This window comes from Vicugna pacos, chromosome 2 (genome assembly GCF_048564905.1).
Source record: "Vicugna pacos chromosome 2, VicPac4, whole genome shotgun sequence".
NCBI classification, from domain to species: domain Eukaryota; kingdom Metazoa; phylum Chordata; class Mammalia; order Artiodactyla; family Camelidae; genus Vicugna; species Vicugna pacos.
In genome coordinates, this window is record NC_132988.1 from 27,760,907 (window position 1) to 27,782,925 (window position 22,019).

The 22,019-nt window shown below is 34.8% G+C and overlaps 1 long non-coding RNA gene across 1 annotated transcript; it reads right to left on the minus strand.

Annotated features, from left to right (window-relative positions):
• Positions 1–733: 733 nt before the first annotated feature.
• LOC140700034 (uncharacterized) lies at positions 734–13,460 on the minus strand. The gene is made up of 4 exons (XR_012078251.1): positions 13,410–13,460; positions 12,553–12,783; positions 10,571–10,640; positions 734–807 (listed from the first exon to the last, which is right to left on the minus strand). It is a non-coding gene; the product is annotated as an uncharacterized lncRNA (long non-coding RNA).
• Positions 13,461–22,019: the final 8,559 nt, after the last annotated feature.

Here is a 22,019-nt window from a genome sequence, read left to right on the forward strand (position 1 = left end):
TTATAAAGCTGATTCTGTTCACAGCAAAAATAATGATGAAGCATTTTAGATACTCTCTTTGTGCCTATTCCTTATAATACCAGTTATTTTAAAACTCAAGTGTTTTAGTATGTCTGGTATCTGCCTAAAAGCATACGGGAAATTTCAGAAATATCAAATAATACCATACTTTCTGAATAAAAGAATCCTCTCATACAAAGCATTTACCATTCAGTACAGGAATACAAAAGAATTTTGAAATTTCAAGTGGAAGTCTATTTGAACTGGAAGAAAAAAAAATCACACAAGTATATTTTTTCCTCAACAATAGTACAGCATAAATACACTCTGCTCTATATTTGGATTCACTTAGATTGTAGTTTACTTTTTTTCCATTCAAGTTCAGTTTTTCCTTCATAACTACTCAAAGTTTTCTATGTTTAAAATGTTTAATTGTTTATTTTGAACTGTTTTAAATACATGATTTAATAACAGAACACTGAATCACCTAATAAAGATAGTGATCATGTTATGAAAGAATGTATTTTCTCATGAAGGAATGCTCTGAGGAAAAAAAAACAACAACGTCCTAAGAGTATGAATTTGAGAGGATATTGGTTGATGTTTGCTGCATCTATCTTCATGGTCACATATGGAAGTATCCAGTTTACAGGCTAATACACAGTTACGCAATGACATTTCCTAAGCCAGCTCTGAAAGAGGCTGCTCAGACTGGTTCTATTGTCTGCAGTTTGTAGGTTAGTCTATCCGAGGTCACAGGTTCAGACCTTCTTGCTATGTTTATGGATTGTATGACATCACTTCCACCTATAATAAAAAATTCCAGGAGTGGGTCTGAATGCCAGCATAACCCATTAGTCACAGTATTATACACTGCCTTTCTCATCTGCTCCGAGATGACCCAGCACAGAAACCTTGATCTCATCCTAAGTTTTATTCTGACTAATTACTTTATTTTGTTGCAGGACTTTGCCCCTCAAACATTCATGAATCTCCTTCATTCCAGTGTAGTCCGTTACCAACAGAGAGTACACATTCGAGGCACCGCAGCCACTGAAGGGTCAGTTATTTTCCAAACATTGCTTTTACCCAAAGACAAACACTACCCACTTCTAGAGTCCACCCACTCTTACTCATCCATTCTGTCAAGGACTGGGAGTTACTTCAACCTATGTCTCCCTGAATTGCAACACAATTCCAAATCCCTGCACAAAAACTCAACAATTACGTTTGAAATAGTTACTCTTATATCCTTTCTTTTATTGTCCATAGACTCCAGTTGCAATTACCAGCACAAATGACAGGAAAATCTCAGGTCTGAGACTTTTTATCAAAAGGTGTCTATGCAACCTACTCTCTATTTTGTAAGTCAGATAAAGAGACATTTAGTCATTCAGTGAATTTCACTCTCAGTTGCGAGTAATAAGAACTTTTAATGATAACATAAACAGAAGGTGGGAGTTAATGGCCCCAGGATTGATTCAGTGGCTTAATGATGTCATCAAAGACTCAGGCATTTTTATTTTGAATACTCTCTCGTCCTCAGTATAATGACTTTGAATGCATGACAAAAGAACAAAAGAAGCTGCTATGGAACAGAAATGCTTAGAATTTTTGGAAAGAAAATACTATCAAAAGTTTAAATTAGATATGTAAGAATTGTGCCAGGAGGAGGAGGAGACATACAGGAAAAAGAAGAGGAGAGGCCAGGAGTAGGGACGTGAATGCAGACAGGCACAGATGGGCCCGCGATGTGGTAAGGACCTGGCAGCTGAATGGAAGAGCTTCAGAGGATGAACTGCCTCTGAATGCACCAGCACCTTCACTTCCTTCTAAATGATCAGCTGTGGAAACGCTGCCGTTCAACAGCTCTACATGCACCTCTCTGGCTGGGAGCAGGGAGTTGGGGTGAGCTTCAGGCTATAAGGAATACAAAGAGAAATACCCACTCCTAACTGAAGCGGGACTGAACCCAGACAGCTAGGTGGAACTTCTTCTAAGGGACAGCAGCGAACTCACTGCCGGCATTACAGTTTAGATACTGTACAGGGTATTGCTGTTTAGTAATTTTCTAGGTGAAATGTTGATGTTACCATCGTCACAGGCATAAAAATGTCTTTATATCCATGATCATAATCGAAGATGGGTGTTTGGTTGCCACATCTATTAAGAGTAGAGATACTGGCCTATTATGAATAGCAGGGAGAACACTGGGGACATACTTAAAATTAGAGAATCAGAATCCTGAAAGGCATATACAGAGTGAAATTAGGTGTAAGAGTGAGATTGTTGGCCTTCTATGATGTCTAATAATATCCACAGGAGGCTGATTATGGAGGGTCCCCAAAGACTATAATGACAAAGGTAATAACAAACCCGTCCTCACTTGAAGGTGGCAGTCTTATAAAACGGCTTCACTTATTGGGCAAGGTGGCCTCAACTTGGTTGATCTGCCCAATTTAATGAAGGATTCCTGCTCAGAATCCACCTGAAAAATGGATTCAATCCCAGATCACACACAGGGAAATAATTTTTCTCAGAAAGATTTTATCTGAGACTATCGCCAGGAAATGCTATCCAGCACTCAGTAATATACTTTTTGCATCCTGGTAGATACCACATATCATTAAATCTAGGAACCTAAAAACCACAGAATCCAAGAACTGTTCTGTGCTGACAGGCTCTCAGGGATGCTCAGACTTGTGGTAACCCCATGTCCCACTTAGGCTGTTGACTATCAGAGTAAAGAACAACAACGTATTTATGCCTCAGTTTTTTCATTTAATACATATTCACTGGGCATCCACGTGTACTGTTTTGCTCTAGGAACGCAGCAGTAAACAAAACAGCAAACAGTATCTTTTCTCATGGAGCTTACATTCTACTAAAGAAGACAGAGAAAGAAACTCATAGATAAAAGCTTAGTATATCCAAAAGTGAAAGTGGTGAATGAGGAAAATAAATGAGGAAAAAGTGAAAGGGAATGTGTGTGTGTGTGTGTGTGTGTGTGTGTGTGTGTGTGTGTGTGCATGCGTGCGTGCGCAGGGGCCACTGTTTTACATAAAGTCATTAGGGTAGGCCTCCCTTAAAGGTCATTTGAGCCGTTAATTGAAAGATGATGCATAATTAGGCATATGACTCACTGTTGAGACTGTGATTAAGCCAAAGAAAGGAGCAAATACAAAGACCTTATGATGGGAGCACGGCTGACAGACTAGCGGTACGGAGAGGAGGTCACTGCAGGAGGTGATGACTGAACAGAAAGGACAGCATGAGACAGAACTAGAGAGAAGAACACTAAGATTAGGCAAGTCCTTGTAGGCATTGAGGGAAGTCTGGGTGGGATATGAATCCACAGGAGGGTTTGAAGAAAAGTAGTGACATGTTCTGATTGACCATTTTAAACAGTCATTTTGATTATTCTGGTTCTATTCTATGAATAGACTATCTGTTTGCAGGGGTAAAAGCAGGGAGACAATTTTTAAAGCTTTTACAATCATCTAGCCGAGAAATTAGATTAGTATGGATGTGGGTATTTCATGATAATTGTGAAGAGTGGTCAGATTCTGTGTATTTTTGCAGGAAAAATGTAGAGAGTATGATGATGGGTTGAATGTAAGAAAGGGAGGTTATCAGATGCCTTCCAGGTTTTCAAACAGAGGATCCTGAATGGCATTTCTTTATTCAAAATTGAGAAAGAATGCAGGAACAGGTTTCTGGAAAAAGACTGCCACCTTCGCAGCTTAGATTTGGACACGTTTGCGATGCCTAATGTCCATATTCAAGTGAAGATGTTAAGTAAGTGGTTATACATTCAAGTCCAGAGTTTGGGGAAGTTTCCGGAGCTGGTGAAATAAATCAGGGTGTGATTAGCATACAGACTTAAAGCCACTGAAGTGAATGAGATCACTTAGAAAAAATGCAAAGAGAATTCCCAAGACTGAACTTTGGGACACTCACTTCTGCAGACCGGTAAAGAGAAGAAAGCATCAAAGGAAACTGAGGAGTGGCCACTGAGACAGGAAGGAACCAGGAGAACGTATTTGGAGAATTCAATTACGGAGAATGTTTCACAGAGAAGGACATGACCAGGTGTCTTAAATGCTACTTAAAGGTCGAGTAAAATGAAAACTAAAATTGACCACTGTATTTACCTGGAGAAAACTGGTCATCCTGAGAAGCAGCGTTTTTGTCCCGTCAAGATATGAAAGGCTCATTAAAATGGATCAAAAAGAGAATGGGAGAAGGGGAATTATAAACATTCACTATACACCCCTTCTTCAAGGAATTCTGCTGTATCTAAGAAAGGAAAAAAATCTGTGTGGAGTCTTGAGGAACCTAATGGAATAAAGGTTAGGCTTCTTTGTAGAAAGAGTTACATACAAATCATAATGTAGGAACTTACATATTAAAATAAGTATAAAGACTTCATGGCATTTTTATCATATCTATTTCAGACACAAGAATAATTCAAATCAGAAGACAGGAAACTTTAAATGAGGAGGTAACCTCTGAGTAATGTATTAATGTATAACGGAAGTCAGTCTTGAAATATATTCTGTATCTATCTAAAGTATATCACTGAAATGTAATGTCTTCTGTACTCTCAGTCTTTACATATACACACACTCATACACAAAGCGTGCAATACTGTGATTTAAAAATACAGATAACTGGTCAGATAGCCAAAATGTATTTCTCATATAGATTGGTCTTTGCCCACAGTACCTAGTTCATAGCTTCTAAATCCCTTGGGCTTTCCTGAGCGATGCAAGTATTTGCTGTCATAGTATTTGGTCTCTTGTCCTCAGTTTCAGAAGTCCCTTCAGAGCCATGAAAATGAAATGGGTTTCTTGTTACTCTTAACAAGCCCCTTTCCACCACAACTAGGTTTATGTTAATGGAGTGACTTCTGGAAAATACCTAAGGCTAGGAGCTAGTTGCCAGGTGAATCAACCTTGAATAAAGGGTTGGAACTTTCAGTCCCACCCCTGATTTCCAAGGAGAAGAGAGGAACTTGGAGGTGGAATCAATGAACAGTGGTCAATAATTTAATTAATCACACCTACGTAATAGAAACCTAAAAAAAGGTGGGGTTCAGAAAGCTTCTGGGTTGTGAACACATGGAGGCTGGGGGAGAGTGGGTGCATGGAGAGAGCATGGAAGCTCCCTACTCTTTCCTGCGCCTTGTCCTGTGTATCTCTTCCACCTGGCTGTTCCTAAGTTACATCACTTAATAATAAACCAGCAATTCAGTAAATAAAACATTTATCTGGGTTCTGTGAGCAGCTCTAGCAAGTTAATTGAACCCATGAAAGAGGTCATTGGAGACTCTGATCTCTAACTAGTAGGTCAGAAGCACAGGTGACAACTGAGCTTGAGATTGGTAACTGAAGTGTGCCGGGAGGGTGGTGGAGGGGGCCAGTCTTTCAGGACTGAGCCCTTAGCCTGTGGGATATGACGCTATCTCTGGGCAGATTCTGTCAGAATTGAATTGCATTGTAGGATACCCAGCTGGAGTCATGGAGATCTGCTTGGTGTGGGGACCCCTCCCCCAACAAGATCAGAAGAGTCAGAAGTAAAGTGTTCTAGGCAAAAGTAAAGGAGAAACATACAGGAAAAGGAGAACTACAGGTTCTTCTGATTTAGAGAGAGACAGAGAGTATTAAAAAACCATGGAGTAAATTCAGAACAGTCACAGGAAAAATGTACTATAGTTGTCTACTCTCTTAAAACTATTGCCTTATCAGATATCAAGAGACGATCTGAGGAAATGAGTTTCCATAAATAAGTCTGAGATTGCTGAGTGAGGATGTATTGGATAAAAAGATAGATAACAAGGCTCACATAAAGCCCCTAATTTCCATCTGTTTTAGATTCTGTTTCTCCTGGAATGCAGGGTTTCAGTGCTGGCAAGGATGGGGTGTATCAGTCTGAAAGGCTTCAAATGACCTTGACCATCTAGAAAAGGAGTTCTGAGCTCCACCTTTGGATTGGGTAGAAATTTCTTCACATTTTTCCCCCCTAGATTCTGCTGTCTCAAGGGCTCCTCTGCCAAAGCATTAGTGAAGATTCTTCTCTATATTTTGTGACCTGACCACTATTATTGATGCGAATTTTCTTTACTTACATAGAGGAAAAGGGTTATAAATTAGTATCTGCTAACTAGTCACCATCTTAAATCAGAAGAGAAATTTTTCAGAAATGTTCCCTCTTTTCTAGATTTTCTGTCGCAACCATCACGTCTTGGAGAATAGCACTGTCACTAAATAACTATGCAAACAATCTCTTTTAATTTGAGTAATTCAGGAATGGCATGACCATCAACTAAAGTGGTATTCTAATATTGAGTTTTACACATGTATATTCTATATGTTTAGGCTTTTAACAATTATTATTAGTCAAATTTCCATTAAAGTTAGTGGCACATGTCATATGGCTAATGTTGCCAGATAAATGATCTATGAAAAACAAATTGTTCCTTGTCAGTTTTTTTCTTAATTTTTAACTAATTTGAAATTTCAGATAATTTAGGTGAAGTATAGGATTGTTTCCTTTCCTTCTGTAGTATTATGAAAGTTTTCTAAGTAAATATATAATATTATATAAAATGATATAAATTTTAAAAATTTTCAGTATTAACTAGACTATCTTTTCAGAATTTAGGATGTACCTAGCTACCTGTAATTTATACACTAATTATTTGCAATGGTCATGTATAAATGTATGTATCAAATAAGAACTGTACATTTCTTCCTGGTAATACTTTCTTATAATTCTTTATTTTCATGTAAAAACCTGGACTTTACTTCTCTTTACTACGAAAAACTGGATATGCATAATAGCTGGATTTTCTTGATATCAAAGTATGTTCATTTTCCCTCAAACTGACCTCTGAATATTATGGGAAATGATGAAAACAATGAAATCTGGAAATCATGCAAACTATGCATTAAAAATAGTAAATATATACTTCTCTCTTTGTTCTGCCTTTATAAACAGTTACTTTTAACATTCTCAAATCTCTACAAAAGAACTATTTGACAAATGGTTATTTAGGATGTAAATTTCTTTATAGCCTTACTCTTTAGAGCCTGAAAATACAATGTTAAAGGCTAATATTTGTGTGCATGTGTTTATAAATATTTTTAACAATATGAAAACAATAGCGTGCTACAGAGGAAACACTTGTCACTAGTAAACAATGAAAAGCTATTCATGAGATATTACAAAAGTGATGAAAGTAATCAATGAATTGTTTAGACAAAGAATAAGGAAAATCTCCTAAGCAAACATAATCAATCACCACAGAGCCTTGATGAAACGATTTCATTACCTGCAAACCACAATAGTTTCCTTTCTATAAAAAATAAATCCTTTGGGAAGATTCTAATGATTAATTACACAAATACATTTTTGTTTTAGTAACAAGAGATGCAAATAACATTTCAAGTACAAAATAAAGTTAATTTTATCAGATTTGTATGCAGTTCTTTGCATTCAAATGCCATTAGGAGGTCTTGAAATTTAACAAGAATATTCTTGACAATATTCTCTTATTTGTGTGATGGTGTTTCTATACTAACACATTTTTCTATGGTATCAATGTACAGGGAATATCTTAAAACAGAAAGACAAATATAAACAAAGAACTAAACCAATAATTGTCTATTGTGTAATTAATTAGGAGGTAAGATCACTCATACATTTAATAGCATAAAAATGGTGTTTTGTAAGAGCTTAATTGACTAGAGTATGTAGATAATGAATATATGATGATAATTTTTTTCTATACCCTAAATATAGAGATCCATTACTGCCTGTCATTTAACAAATGTGTCCTCTTTAATCCAGCAAAAGGTACATCATTCATTCAGGATTCCAATCATTTATCCATCGAAATGTTTATTGACTGTAAGCTGTCAGGCACTGGGGCTGCACTGGTAAGCACAAACATATTGATTGCCAATATGGAATTTATAGTGTAGTGGGACAGACCATCAGATGATCACATTATAAATATTAAAATTACAATTCAGTAGACTAACTAATAGTTAAGCTATGGAAAATAATTGTATGATGAAGCAGCTGGTGAGATTTGATCTCAGGAAGGAAGATTAATTAAGAATTAATCAAAACCCCCCAGATATATGTATCTATATACACACACAAACATACAGACGTTAAGTATACACATACTCTCTTTATATAATCAAAACCATTTAAGTTTCCATGTGCATTCAATTTATATTTAAATTTAATACAAATTGAATGTACATGGAATTTAAGTTCCATACATTAATGTGTACAAAAATAAATCAAGTTATTTGCACAAATCCCTGTTTAGCTCCTGCCATTCTAGTCCAAAGTCAGTGCGTCTGAGACCCCTTCTGGTTGCTGCAGTGTCAGTTATCTGGAAAATCTGGACATATACAGGAGACAAGAATAAGCTTGAAATAATTGGGCTTGTTGTGTCTATCTGTCACCTTTTTTGTCTAATTATGACCTCCAAATCTAGCATACATTTCTATTTTGGCCAACACTACTTGGGAAAAGACAGGCAGGGTGTTCTGTGAAATGTAGTTCTCAGTTTAACCAACAAGACATAGCACCATCTATTCCTTGTCAACTTGGCATTTATACACATCTTTAAAACCTATTTCTCATCCACAATATTAAATAAATATATTTGGTATTCTCAGACATCTAAATATGTTTAACTTTGAAATAGACATCAGGAAAATAATACTTTCCCCTAATACGGTATAAATATCCCTCATACATCCAAACACATGTTAACCCTCCCTCCCATGAGGATGTATCACTTTCTCCATCTTTCCAGCTGAGTCACATTCCCCTTTGACATCCCCTAAATGAATTACTGAGAGACAAGGTTAGGCACTAATTAACACTGTGTTTGTGGAAAATAATTTGGTGTCTAGTAGGAAGCTAGAGCAATCCATAAGCTTTTACTCAAAAGAAAAACACCTGCAGAAAACAGAAGAGTTTTGCTCCAAATTCTAAAGGAACACACTGTCATTCACCTAAAGATGATTATAAGACCTTCTCCTGAAACTATGTGTTTTTTTCTGGTTTGTGTCTCTACAAAGTTAGAAAATGCAGATTAGTTTTTTTTTAATTGAAAACCCAGGTCCAATTAATATTTATTGGATCATGGGTTTCATGGCAAGCTAATTATGCCCTGAATGCTGTGCACTGAAAAATATAAGTATGCTGTTCAAATTCTTTGCTCTTAAAATATAATAATAATGATAGATTTTATTTTTACTTTGAAATGTTTCATTATTTAGTATATTTACTAGTAGTAGTAGTTTAAATAATAATGGTGATCATGTACCGAGCACTTACTAAGGAATACTAATTTTTTCCATTTTATACATAAAACATTTTTTTTCTAAATTTGAATACATTTTCCAGGCAACTCAGAGCTGGTGGAGAGATACAGAACAATGCTTTTAATGTCTGCATGGAGAAGAGGAGAATGTGTCAGGCCCTGACAGCTACAATACCTTCTACGACCAGTTCAGCTTTTACTTCAGCTACAAAGCCAACATGCCACCCATCTGTGATTGGGTGAGGCTAGAAAAGCCCTCTCGGGCCCTTCTCCTGACTCCAGCAGCATCAAGAGGAAAACTGTCGTCCCTGATCCTTGATCATTTGCCCAGTGGTAATGGCACAGACTTCAATGCTTTTTTCGAAAATATTTTTTTCTCTTTGGATTAGAAAAATATGCAAATGGGACTGTATTTTCCTACTTGCTCTATTTTAACCTAAGCTGTGAAAGATGATGTATATTTTCCATTAAAAATGTTGTCACGTCCTCAGAAAATTTAAATGAGGCAGTGAGTGGGTGATTTGTTTGAGGTAAGAGAGGTCTTAACCAAACTGACATCGTACATTAGAATTTTGGCATGTGAAACATTCAGAAAAATTTGCAATTTTTCTATTTGTCACATTTCACTTGAGTTGGTGGTAGATACACTGACATGGTGGAAAGGGGGAAATTACATTTGATTTAAACGTGAAAGAAATGCACAAATTAACTTATTTACAAAACAGAAACAGACTCACAGACATAGAAAATGAACTTGTGGTTACCAGCAGGGAAAGGGGTTGGGAAGGGATAAACTGAGAATTCGAGAACTGCAGATACTAACTACTATATATAAAATAGGTATGTTTCTTCTGTATAACACAGGGAACTATATTCAGTATCTTGTAGTAACCTATAATGAAAAAGAATATGAAATGGAATATATGCATGTATATGTATGACTGCACCATTATGCTGTACATCAGAAATTGACACAACATTGTAAACTGAATATACTTCAATAAATTAAAAAAATAAAATAAAATAAAAATTAATGTGATTGAAATAAGTCAGGACAATGACTAAGTTACTCAACTTAGTACTTCCTGCTGTGGCCAAGCCACCTTTTCCGGAGAAGCTCTTTACTTCATGGCCAGTGCCTGTGCGCACGGCGTTTTGTGAAGCCCCTTCTGTGAGGGTTCTTCCCAGTGTGTGCCGTGTGGCCGCTCTACTCACCGAGCTTCAATTTTCAGTTTCTGTTTTTCCACTTCCCATAATAAGTCTGGATACGCTGAGTTAAAGTTTACTGCCAGAAAGATAAATATGATTTTTAAAAACCCCAATTACTGGCAATTTATTTTTCTACTTGATAGAAACCGAGCCTGCCTTATCATTTTCTAATTTATTAAGGCAACATTTATTCAAATACCTTAGAAAGACTGTTGTAAGCACCTTCTCTTTTGGTAAATTGGAACCTGGGGTCTGAGTGATTCTACATTACATGAGTTGAAGTCATTTAATCTTTTACCCGATTCCACATGATCTACAGAAATATCTTTGGGTGTAACTATAGCAGATAAAATAAATGAAGTTAACTTGCATTGATATTACATAACTATGAACTAGAAGCTGAGATAAATTTCTGCATCTAGTTACAGATATTTATGAACATTTTGTTTACACGAGAAAGACAGAACCACTATGTGTGCCTTTTGAATTTCCACACAATCTGATTTTCTTTGACAAAACATCATGCCATCTATGCATCTCATGTGAGCTCTACGCTGATACAAAGCATCAGACGTTTGTTCCTTAAAGTCATTTAAAGGAGCAAGGGCATTTTATATGTTGAGCTTTAAGTTCAATAATATATATGTTTGCACAAAACAAAAACTTCTTAGCTATAATAATACTCTTGTGATTGCAATTTAGGGAAAGATGACTTTCTTTTGGAGGAGTGTAAAGCTTTTTAGCTAACTGCCTAATTTTCCTATTGAGCTGTATATTTTCATCATATGGCTCTGATGATTTAAGGAAATACAATAGACTGCTGAAAAATAAAAGGTTAAACACCTTCAATGGTGATAATGCAATGGAAACAAAAATCCTATACTTTCTCTTATCATTAGAAACAAATTCTTTGAGGTGTGTAGTATAATAGAAAGAAGGAACATGCTTCAGACAGAGTTCTCCACAACTCTCACTCAAAACTGCTATAAAAATTGAGAAGTTGATTTACAAACTCAATGTAATTTTGTGGTCAAAAGACATTCCTTCTCTAGTTCTTCTGGACTGGGATGAGAGAAATCCCCCGTGTCACACCATACAGGTTCTTATCAGGATCAGCTGCAAAACTGGCACATTGCCAAATGACAAATATCTCCCCAGAAAAGGTTGTATTTACTGTTATTTAAATTCAACTAAATACAAGCCTATAAATCCATGTTTAGTTTCACATGTGAATGTACACTGGCTTTTCAATTTACACATTAGAATGACATGTCTAATAATTATCATTTAGCCAGGTGTGGAAATCTGCCTTTATACAAAAGGAGATTTAGATGTATTAATCCATATGTGCAATCTGTTAATTTACAGTGTCAAGGCAATCATTTTTCTTCTATTTCATAAGACTTTGTGAAATGAAATCTGCTACTAGAAATCCTTATCTTTAAAATTAGATGGGTATTCCAAGTATAGAATTCTGGTTTTATTTTTGTTTTGCATAAATGCGGCATCTGTTGCATCAAAAACATAGGTTCCCACAGTGTTGTTTTAAGTAAATTATCTATTAAATATCAATGAAGATATGCATTATTTAGCACAATAATCATAAATGAGATTTTTTTTTCTCTTTTAGTAATTATGCTTAGGTAAGGAAACAATTTGTGGCACATTTGATGCCATCCAAACTCAGGTGTGGAATTTCATTAGCTGTGGGGTACATCTCATGTACTCATTTATCAAAGGCTGTCGAGTCAGAGACTGCAAATCACCCTAATTGGAAGTGTCCTTACTAATAATGGAATGCATTGGTGAAACAGGTAAATAAACTTAGCTAAACAGAGTTTGGGGAAATAATCCCACATGAAGACGATTTTAAGAAAATAATGTTATGCAAAATCAAGTCAAATTAGGGTGGGTTTTTAAAATAACTAATTAATTAACGATGACCTTTAATTTGTTCTAGGGTGGTAAATCCCTCATTACACACTCACCTGGTAAAGCATTTAGTTTGAAAATGCTGTTCAAAAAGAGCAGGTGTTCATTTATAAAGGCATTCTTAGTACAGGATCTCATGGTTGTCTGCATCTGCTCCTATCTGTGTCCATTTCACTGGCAATTCCAGTGCAAAGTATTCTCTTCCAATGTCATATCCAATGTTTTATTTGGTGTTTACAGCCTTCTGGCATCATTAAACCATGCACTCACTATACCCACTCCAGATCCTGGACATAGGGAAAAGAAAAACAAATATTCGTGGGATGCTGTATAAATTATACAATCAGTATTTGATTGAATGCTATATATAAAGTGCACTGATTACTGAATTGAAGCACACAAGAATATATTCTTCTAGTGTTACTTAGTAAGGAGTTTTCATTAGCCTACTGTTGTTCAACATTTTTACAAAGGACTGATACTAAAACCAGAAAGTGGTTCTCAAACTTGTGAGGGGAAGGAATAGCAAACACTTTGGATGACAAACTCTGAATCCAGCGTAAGAGATGACTAGTTTCCCAACCAATGTCTACATTCCCTTTGTTCCTTTATAAAAATATACTTTTGGAGTGAAAATGAGAGCATTTTATATTTCATCTTGCCAGAGGGCCAGCAATAGTATAAACATCTGGACAATTAGATTTTGGGGGAATACTTAACAGAGAATGACATTAAAAGAGGTGCTGACTCAGCTGGATTCAGCCTTCATATACTTGCCAATTTCTTAGTCCTACTTAGAACAGGGGTATGATCACTGTAGCTTCAGCAGTTATCTTGTTACAATAAGGCAAACTTGAGGATGGAGCCTCGAAAAGATGTTTAAGAAACTGTAGCAGCAAAAAGTAACCCAAACCTTGTGTAGCACTGAGGAGCTGTCACATCAGATCTTTGGATTTATCCATCTGTGAAAGAAAAAGCACATCCATTATTTGTTTAAGACACTGTTCATCCTGCATGTCTGTCCGTAGCTGAGCACAATTCCTAATATTAGTATGCAAAACATACTCATTTTACCCAGATTTAAAATACTAAACTTTACTTGTATAGCATTTTGTAGATGCAGCTTAGAAAGAGAATGTTTCACACACACAAAACACAAATTGTTTTCGCTGTTAATAGGTAAATTTCTAGAGTATTAAAAATGTGAACAAAAAGTCTAATATACTGTATCACTGATAGCCTGTAATCTAGAATTGATTAAGTTTGGTTTTTGGTCATCTTAAATATATGCTAAAATTGCAGATTTCAAAATTTGAATTTAGCTTCAAATTTGGCTTCAAAATTTGACAACATCATTTACAATAAATCTATGGGAAAAAGGACAACATGTGTTCAGAACAGAGCCAAAAAACTGTGAGGAAATTAAATATTTCATATGCAATGATCAATGAAAGACACCACAAATTTTCATTTTAAGAAGATTCTCAGAGGCCCATGTGAGCTATTTTCAAATATGACAAAGGGTATGAAATGGAAGAGGATTAACCACCTTGCCGAAGGCTGAAGGAAGAAAATGGTAACTGGAGATTAGAAAGGAGCTGGCTGTGACTTTGTAAAGGAAAGCTTCCATTTTTGGTGGGAAGGGAAGCATTTAACGGGTAGTTACTAAATAATTTGTTAAAATATACAATTTATATATGAGAATGCATTTATTTACTAAACTAGAACTTACCAAACATATCCAAAGATCAAGTTACAGTTCAATTCACTGTTCTTTGTTGAACACACTCCAGTAACCATTACTCAATTTTAAGAAATGAACAGTCGTGAACACAATAGACGCTCCTTTATGCCCCATATGATCATCGTCAAATTAATTAAAAAGCTCTATCAGAAGACTTAAAATAATAATACTTACTTAATTGGGCATTTACTCACACCTCTATTAATGTAGCTGATTGCCAAAGGCTGGGGGGAAAGCTTGAATGGGGAGAGAATGTGTGCGTATATATACACATACATGTTTATATTGTAAATATGTTATATACATTTATGTATGTGTGTATATATTACATACATACACACATATAAAGATTTAGAATGCAGTGAGATGCTATCTGCAAATGTAGTTGATAATGTTAAACTTATAGAACTGAATAGAAAATTATAGAATAAATACTAGACAAAAGAGATTTTCTTATTTTAATTTTCTGTGATAGCAAATGCTAATGAATTGCTATTCAACTGGACACATCACTGAAATGATTTAGAGACTTAAATAGATTTTATTTATTCGTCATTGGAATTCAGATATTTGTTTCAGGAGGGCCGCATTCTGTTTAATTTATTTTTTTTAATTTAAAACATCAGTGAAAGCTAGGTTAAATGCTAGTATAATATGGTATATTTCTCTTTAATGACTATGAATCAAAATTCAAGAACTAACATTGACAGAATTGATATATTAAACTTAATTAAATCACTGATATTATGATCGTTAGCGCTCTCTGGATTACCGCCAGTAGCTCAGATGAAAGGAAAAAAAAACAACAGTTGTAAGCTTTAGCATTTGTCTTCATGTAACTTGATGGTAATACTATTTGTACTAAATTTGGTCAAGTTTCCTCTTAATACAGATATGGATTATACATATAAAGAACAAGACAAGGCAATCCAAAAGCATGTTAAAGTGTTAACTAAAACTTGAAAAACTTAAAAATATTCCAAACAGTTGTTCAATATTTGCAAATTAATTTTGCTTATTACCCAAAGAGCCTCATCAAAGCAGAGAAGGGTAGAAAATGCTGGCAGGAAAAAAAATCAGAAACGTAAGGATAATTAGGATTATTTTAAATATTTTCCTTAGATCTTCGCTGTAAAATAGATTGGTTTGTGCAGGAATAAAATAAAAGAGCAGAAATTACTCTCACTTATGATAACATGTAACTAAAATTCTGTTGGAATATTCATTCTCATCCATACAACATTTTCACAGAAGGAACACTCTGGTGTACACAATAGGAGTAATCACTCCAAGAATATTTTAATCATTGACTTATTTGAGAATAAATTATAATATAAAACTTCTATTGCTTCTACTCACAAAAGCAAAATTAAGAGTGACAAAATTTTTGAGTAAATTTTGATTAACAGAAAAGAAATTTTATTTTATAAATTGGCACACTGTAAGATCACAGAATGTTAACAGTTTATAATTTCTCAGCCTAGTAGGTAGATAAACCAGTCTATTTGGAAATTGCTCTATAAGCCAAATTTAGCAATAGATGAATTTTCAGCCCCACAGAAGTGGTTTCTATAGGCTATAACAAAAATAGGCAAAATTCCTGGGGGAGAAAAATTTCAGTTACCCATCTTCAGGAGTTAGAAGGCAGACAAACTGGTTATTTGAAAGTAATACAGTTTTGCTTATTTTACCTTCACTAGAACCTGACACTGCTTTAGTTTTGGGCATTGTGCTATGTCTACAAGATTGAGTGATATTTTGAAATACTTTATTATTAGATCAGGAAAAGGAAAACACAACTTTTTCAATGGATGAAAATTGTTTATAGGGATACTTAGAATGTAAGACAGTATTAACTTGCAAAGCAAGATTTACTCTGATGAGAAAGGTTAGTCTTTTTTAAAAGCATTAGAGAACACAGAAGAACACTATGAAATTGATGTGGGTAAAGGGTATGTAGAATAGTAATAATATTTGAGAGAAGTAGAGTTATACCAAAAGAGAGCAGCAACAGAAAAGAAGGCAAACCCAAGAATGAGTATGATAATGACATGAAACCATGAGCCTATTGGTAAACAAAGGAGGCAACGAGGTAGTGAGAGGATTTAGTCCATGGATCTAGATAATAAAGAAAAATACAAACAAGGAAGTTTGAGGTAAAGAAGTAAGAGATTTACCCCAAATCATACTGAAGTTAAGATATTTACACCTTTAAACCTCACTGTAGTTTACTTATTTTTCCTGATTTTTTTTTTAAATTGGAGTACAGTCAGTTAAAATGTGTCAATTTCTGATGTGCAGCATAATGTTTGAGTTATACATATACATACATATATTCCTTTTCATATTCTTTTTTATTATGGGTTACTACAAGATATGAATGTAGTTCCCTGTGCTATACAGAAGAAATTTGTTTTTTAAATCTATTTTATATGTAATTGTTAGTATTTGCAAATCTCGAACTCCCAATTTATCTCTTCATACCCCTGTTCCCTGATGGTAACCATAAGTTTGTTTTCTATGTCTGAATCTGTTTCTGTTTTGTAGATAAGTTCATTTATGCCTTTTTTTTTTAGATTACACATGTAAGTGATATCATATGGTATTTTCTTTTCTCTCTGGCTTATTTCACTTATAATGACGATCTCCAGATTTTTCTTTACTCAAACTCATGTTCCTGCAAATGGCATTATTTTATTCTTTTTATGGCTGAGTAGTATTCCATTGTATAAATATACCACAACTTCTTTATCCAGTCATCTGTTGGTGGACATTCAGGTTGTTTCTATGTCTTGACTATTGTCAATAGTGCTGCTATGAACACTGTGGTGATGTTATCTTTTGAAATTAAAGTTTCCTCTGGATATGTTCAGGAGTGGGACTGCTGGATCATATGGTAAGTCTACTTTTACTTTTTTGAGGAATCTCTATACTGTTTTCCATAATGGCTGCACCAAACTACATTCCCAAGAACAGTGTAGGAGGGTTCCCTTTTCTCCACACTCTCTCCAGCATTTACCATTTATGGACTTTTGAATGATGGCCATTTCGACTGGTGTGAGGTGATACTTCACTGTGGTTTTGATTTGCATTTCTCTGATAATTAGCACTACTGAATATTTTTTCATGGGCCTATTGGCCATTTGTATGTCTTCATTGGAGAATTGCTTGTTTAGGTCTTCCACCCATTTTTGGATTGGGTTGTTTTTTTGCTATTAAGTCGTATGAGTTGTTTATATACTGTGGTAATTAAATATTTGTCAATCACATCATTTGCAAATATTTTCTACCATTCCGTAGGTTGTTGTTTTGTTTTTCTTATGGGTTCCTTTGCTGTGCAAAAACTTAAAAGTTTAATTAGGTTTCACTGGTTTATTTTTGCTTTTACATCCACTGCCTGGGTAGACTACTTTCTTTTTTAAAATCACAGTAAAATACAATATAAACAAAACTTGGCATTATTTTCTATTGTGCTACTTGTTTAAAAATTCAAAATATAGAAAATAAGTATAAAATTTGAATACAAATACTTAAAGTTCTCAAGTGCTCAAAAAAGCCTCTAATTGTGTAGAACACACAAGCACACTTATTTAAACATTTTGATTTTCCTGAAGTTTCTATAAATGTGCCATCAATCTTTTTCTTCGTAGATACTATGATAATCTATTTAATGTATAAACTTGGCTAGACTACAGTCTCCAGTTATTTAATCAAATTCTAATCTATGTGTTGCTGCGAAGGTACTTTTTAGATGTGATTAAACGTCCTTAATCAGACGATTTTAAGATCTTCAACTTGAAGTAAGGAAGATTATTTTAGTTAATCTAGATATGTGTGTCTTTAACACACTGCCTATTTCCAGTGGTAAAAAGGAAACATAATCCATCACATGTTGTGACAACAAAAATGCACAAAATACTGTAATTGGGTAATTCTCGTCAAATACCCACAGACAGAAAGATTCTGGGTCATCATGTATTTGCTACTCTAAAATGTTTTAGTCAAAATAGGGAGTATAATTAGAGTGACTGTACTGAGAAAGTGAAGAAAGAAAATAATGAGGTCAGGGCTCCAGTTTTCAATTTCAAACTCCACATAAGTTATCTGAAGCTTTCTTTATCAGCCCTAACAAATAACTTTTATCTCCTGTAGTTACAGGCCAATACTTCTGAAAACCAAACTCAAGAGTCTCCTTTGAGTAGCTGAATTACAACACAAACTTCTGAAAGCATGACTGGGAAGAAAGAGGATCCTGAAAACTGGAGTAGTGATATATAAGCAGTCTTGATGAAGCTGGAGGCCTAGATCCCCTAGGTTCTGATGAGTGTTCTCTGCCCTCTCACCCATGTCTCAGGAGATTAGTCTTCCTTTGCCTGGAGAACTTGTAAAGGCCTCCCCTGGGAGAGTTGCCTTGAAGGGCATTGCTAATGCTTCTCAGGATTTACCTCCACCACTATCTTTGCTTTTAGACCTACAACTAGATTCACATTCCATCATGGTCAAGAGGCTGAGGAATAAACTGTGATTTCAGCCAAATCAAATATTCAAATTCCAGCAAACATTCAACGGTAATTTGTTGAATTTAGTAATTTAGACATTTTTCTACTTTATCTGCTTCTTCTTAATTCAAGGTAAAATTGGAAGTTACACTCCCCCTAATATGCATTAAAACATTTTTTCTCAGATGGATATAGGATTCAGAGGACTTTTCTAAGAGTTTCATGAGCTGCTGTTATAAATGAATGCATCTATGTATCAGTGGAATGTTATATAATCAGATGTTCCGTTCTGTGTGGGAAACGAGGCAGCCAATGGTACCCTAGTTCAGAGAATACCATGTTGAACAATTAGTCCAAGATTTGTTTAATTGGAGGTGGCTAAGTACTTTGACGTTGTTTATAATTTGAAAATTGACTGCAACGTTATATGATTACAGATACAGGACTGGTATTATTATATAGTTTTTGTATTGATAAAAAGTTTTTCTGTTTTAATTTTTTTTGAGGGAACCTAAGTGGTAAGATAGAAAAGACTGAATCATGCACATGTTGCTAAATTCTTTTAGAGGTTACAATTACATATTTTAAGAGTGGGTGAAGTTATCACCCCTTTATTTGCTTCTCTCTTTAAAATGATATGTTTTAAAATCAAATCTTTTAAAGGAGCCCAGGAAACAGCTCTGAAATATTTCTGGTTTTCTTTTAATGCTCCTTCCATTGTCTTGCCTAGTCCCCAGTTTTCACTTACATTTTTTCCTTCCTAAATATCAAAACATCTGTTTATTTGCACTATAATATGTGAAGCTTCTGGAGCATGGAATTCCAAAATATATTATCAACATAATCATATTTTGTTATTTAGATCTTTTCAAGGATGAGGGATGAGAATGAACTCAGTGTACAGTAATCTGAAGAAGTGATGTATTAAAGGAAAGCTGGATGTTTTCTTGCCCTTCCATACATAGTGAATTAGTCACAGACCTCTGATAAATCAAAGCTCCTTTTGATCTGCAAGATATTAGCAAAGCCATAAGGGTAAGAGTGCATTTGAACAGACATGTAGTTGTCAAGCATTCATTTTGGTGATTACAACAGATTGACATGAAATTCTTTGAGATTTCTGCTCTGCTTGCCTTTTGTGAATGTAGAATGCTTCGGGTTGTGGCAAACGTCTATTGCATAAATAAACTGATGGATGAGGGCAGGAGTTTGTTGACAGGTGAAGATAGTTATTCTGTGGCATAATCTACTTAGAGGTAAGTATTTTATTTTAGAGCAAATGCTTTGAGTGGTCCAGACACATTTATTTCAAATGTAAGCTACTCATAGTCAAAACTACTTCAGTTAACTGAAATCAGGAAACAAAAGATAATACTAAAATTACTGAAGCATTATAATGGAATATAATAGCATGATTTGGGGTATTTTATCTGTACAACTGGAATCCTTCTAAAAGAATTAGATGATCTGGGTACGAAAATATGAATTGTGTTACAGATGGAGAAACATCATAAGATATACTTACCTTGTCCCGATTCATTTATTGGAAATTACCTTTTATTTTTTCTTCCTTCTCCTTCATCTTTTTCCAAAATCACTGCAAAAAAAAAAAAACCAAGTAAAACAAGTTTTATTCCCGAGACACTTCCAGTTTTTTTTCACAGCACCGTATTTTATTCTTATAAATTCAGTTAGTTTAACCAACTCAGTACCACACACACGCATTTTTAACTGTATCAACTTAGAATTCATTAAATAACGTGTACTCTCTCTACACAAGAAAATAATCTCTCCCTTACAGCTCACCTCAAGATTCATTTAAATAAGCTCATTCCATATTTCTTCCAAGTGACTATCTGTAGTATCGAAGTCAGATATTCCTTTCTAATTCACAGCCTCTTCTGTGAGAAACTACCCATACTATCTGTTGCAGGAGTTAACAAAATAGGACATATTTTTTCTTGGTTATCCTATTCTTTTAACCACAAATTATTGTTTCAGGACTGAGACATGCCATCATAAAGGGCTGGATACATTTCCCTTGTGAATTGGGTTTGGATATGGAAAACTGAGTCCATTAAATAACACTGGGGACTTAAGCTTTGGTATTACAGAGACTAAGTGAGTATGGTTTCATGGTGGTTCACGTGCAATCCAAAACAAGTCTTCAAGAGGTAAAGTAGGGACATTGGGAAACGAATCACATAAATTCGAAGAAAAACGAGACAGTGGTTATATAACTGTATTCCAGTTCTCGTGAAATCTCATTTCAGTCCTTGTTTTTTGATATTAGCTGATTTTGATACATTTTTATTTCAATCAGCTCAGAATTCACCAGATAAAATCCTTCCACAGCTATGTTTACTCACACTCTTTTATTCTTCAGCTTGTGAACTATTTACTACTTAAATAAATATCTGATTAAAATTTTCACTTTTTGTGCAATTGTTTCAGTTTTATTGTTTTAAATGCAATGGGTGTTAATTTTGTCCTCCTTTAGATGTGAGTTTCATAAGAACGAAAAGCATTTCCTTTCACTGTTTACTTCGTAATTCCACCAGCATAGATAGCATTCTGCATACACTGATATATATACTACAGATATAAATAATATATAATATAGATAAATTATACATTATATATTAATACAATATATAAAATATATATTATTTTGATTAAGCAAACATAATAGGGTTGGCAAAACGTGCATAACAGAGTGTGTAAAGAACAAGGGAGAAAGCTTTTCTCTAGGGCTGTCACTTTCAAATATATTGTCATATTTAAGCGTTTGCATGAAAGTACCATCTCAAATTTAGTCTGCTAACTTGCTAAGATAAGAAAGAAATATTTTTACTTTCAGTCGTATGCCTAAAATACTTAGAAAATGAAGTCTCATAGAGAACAAACATCTATTTTCACCTAAATGTATTAGAAAATATATTTGACCTTATGTGAGGAATATGGTTGTGGTTAACTATACATTTTTTTTTTTGCTGATGACAATATCTGTCCTCATACAACATGATTCAATTTGCAAGAGACACGTAAAATGAGATTACAGAATCACAAACGTATAGGTGGTCCTGAAAGAGAAAAACCGAGTGACACTTCTCATACTTCCCTCGAAGCCTGCATCCCCACAATCGGACAGGACAGCACATCAGGAGAGCCACTCGCGGGGATCTGCTTTGCATTGTGCAATCTCATTCTGGCTCGACTGTCCTTACAATTTGTTAGACGACCTATAATAAAGCCCCCAAATGGCATATGTCACCTTTGA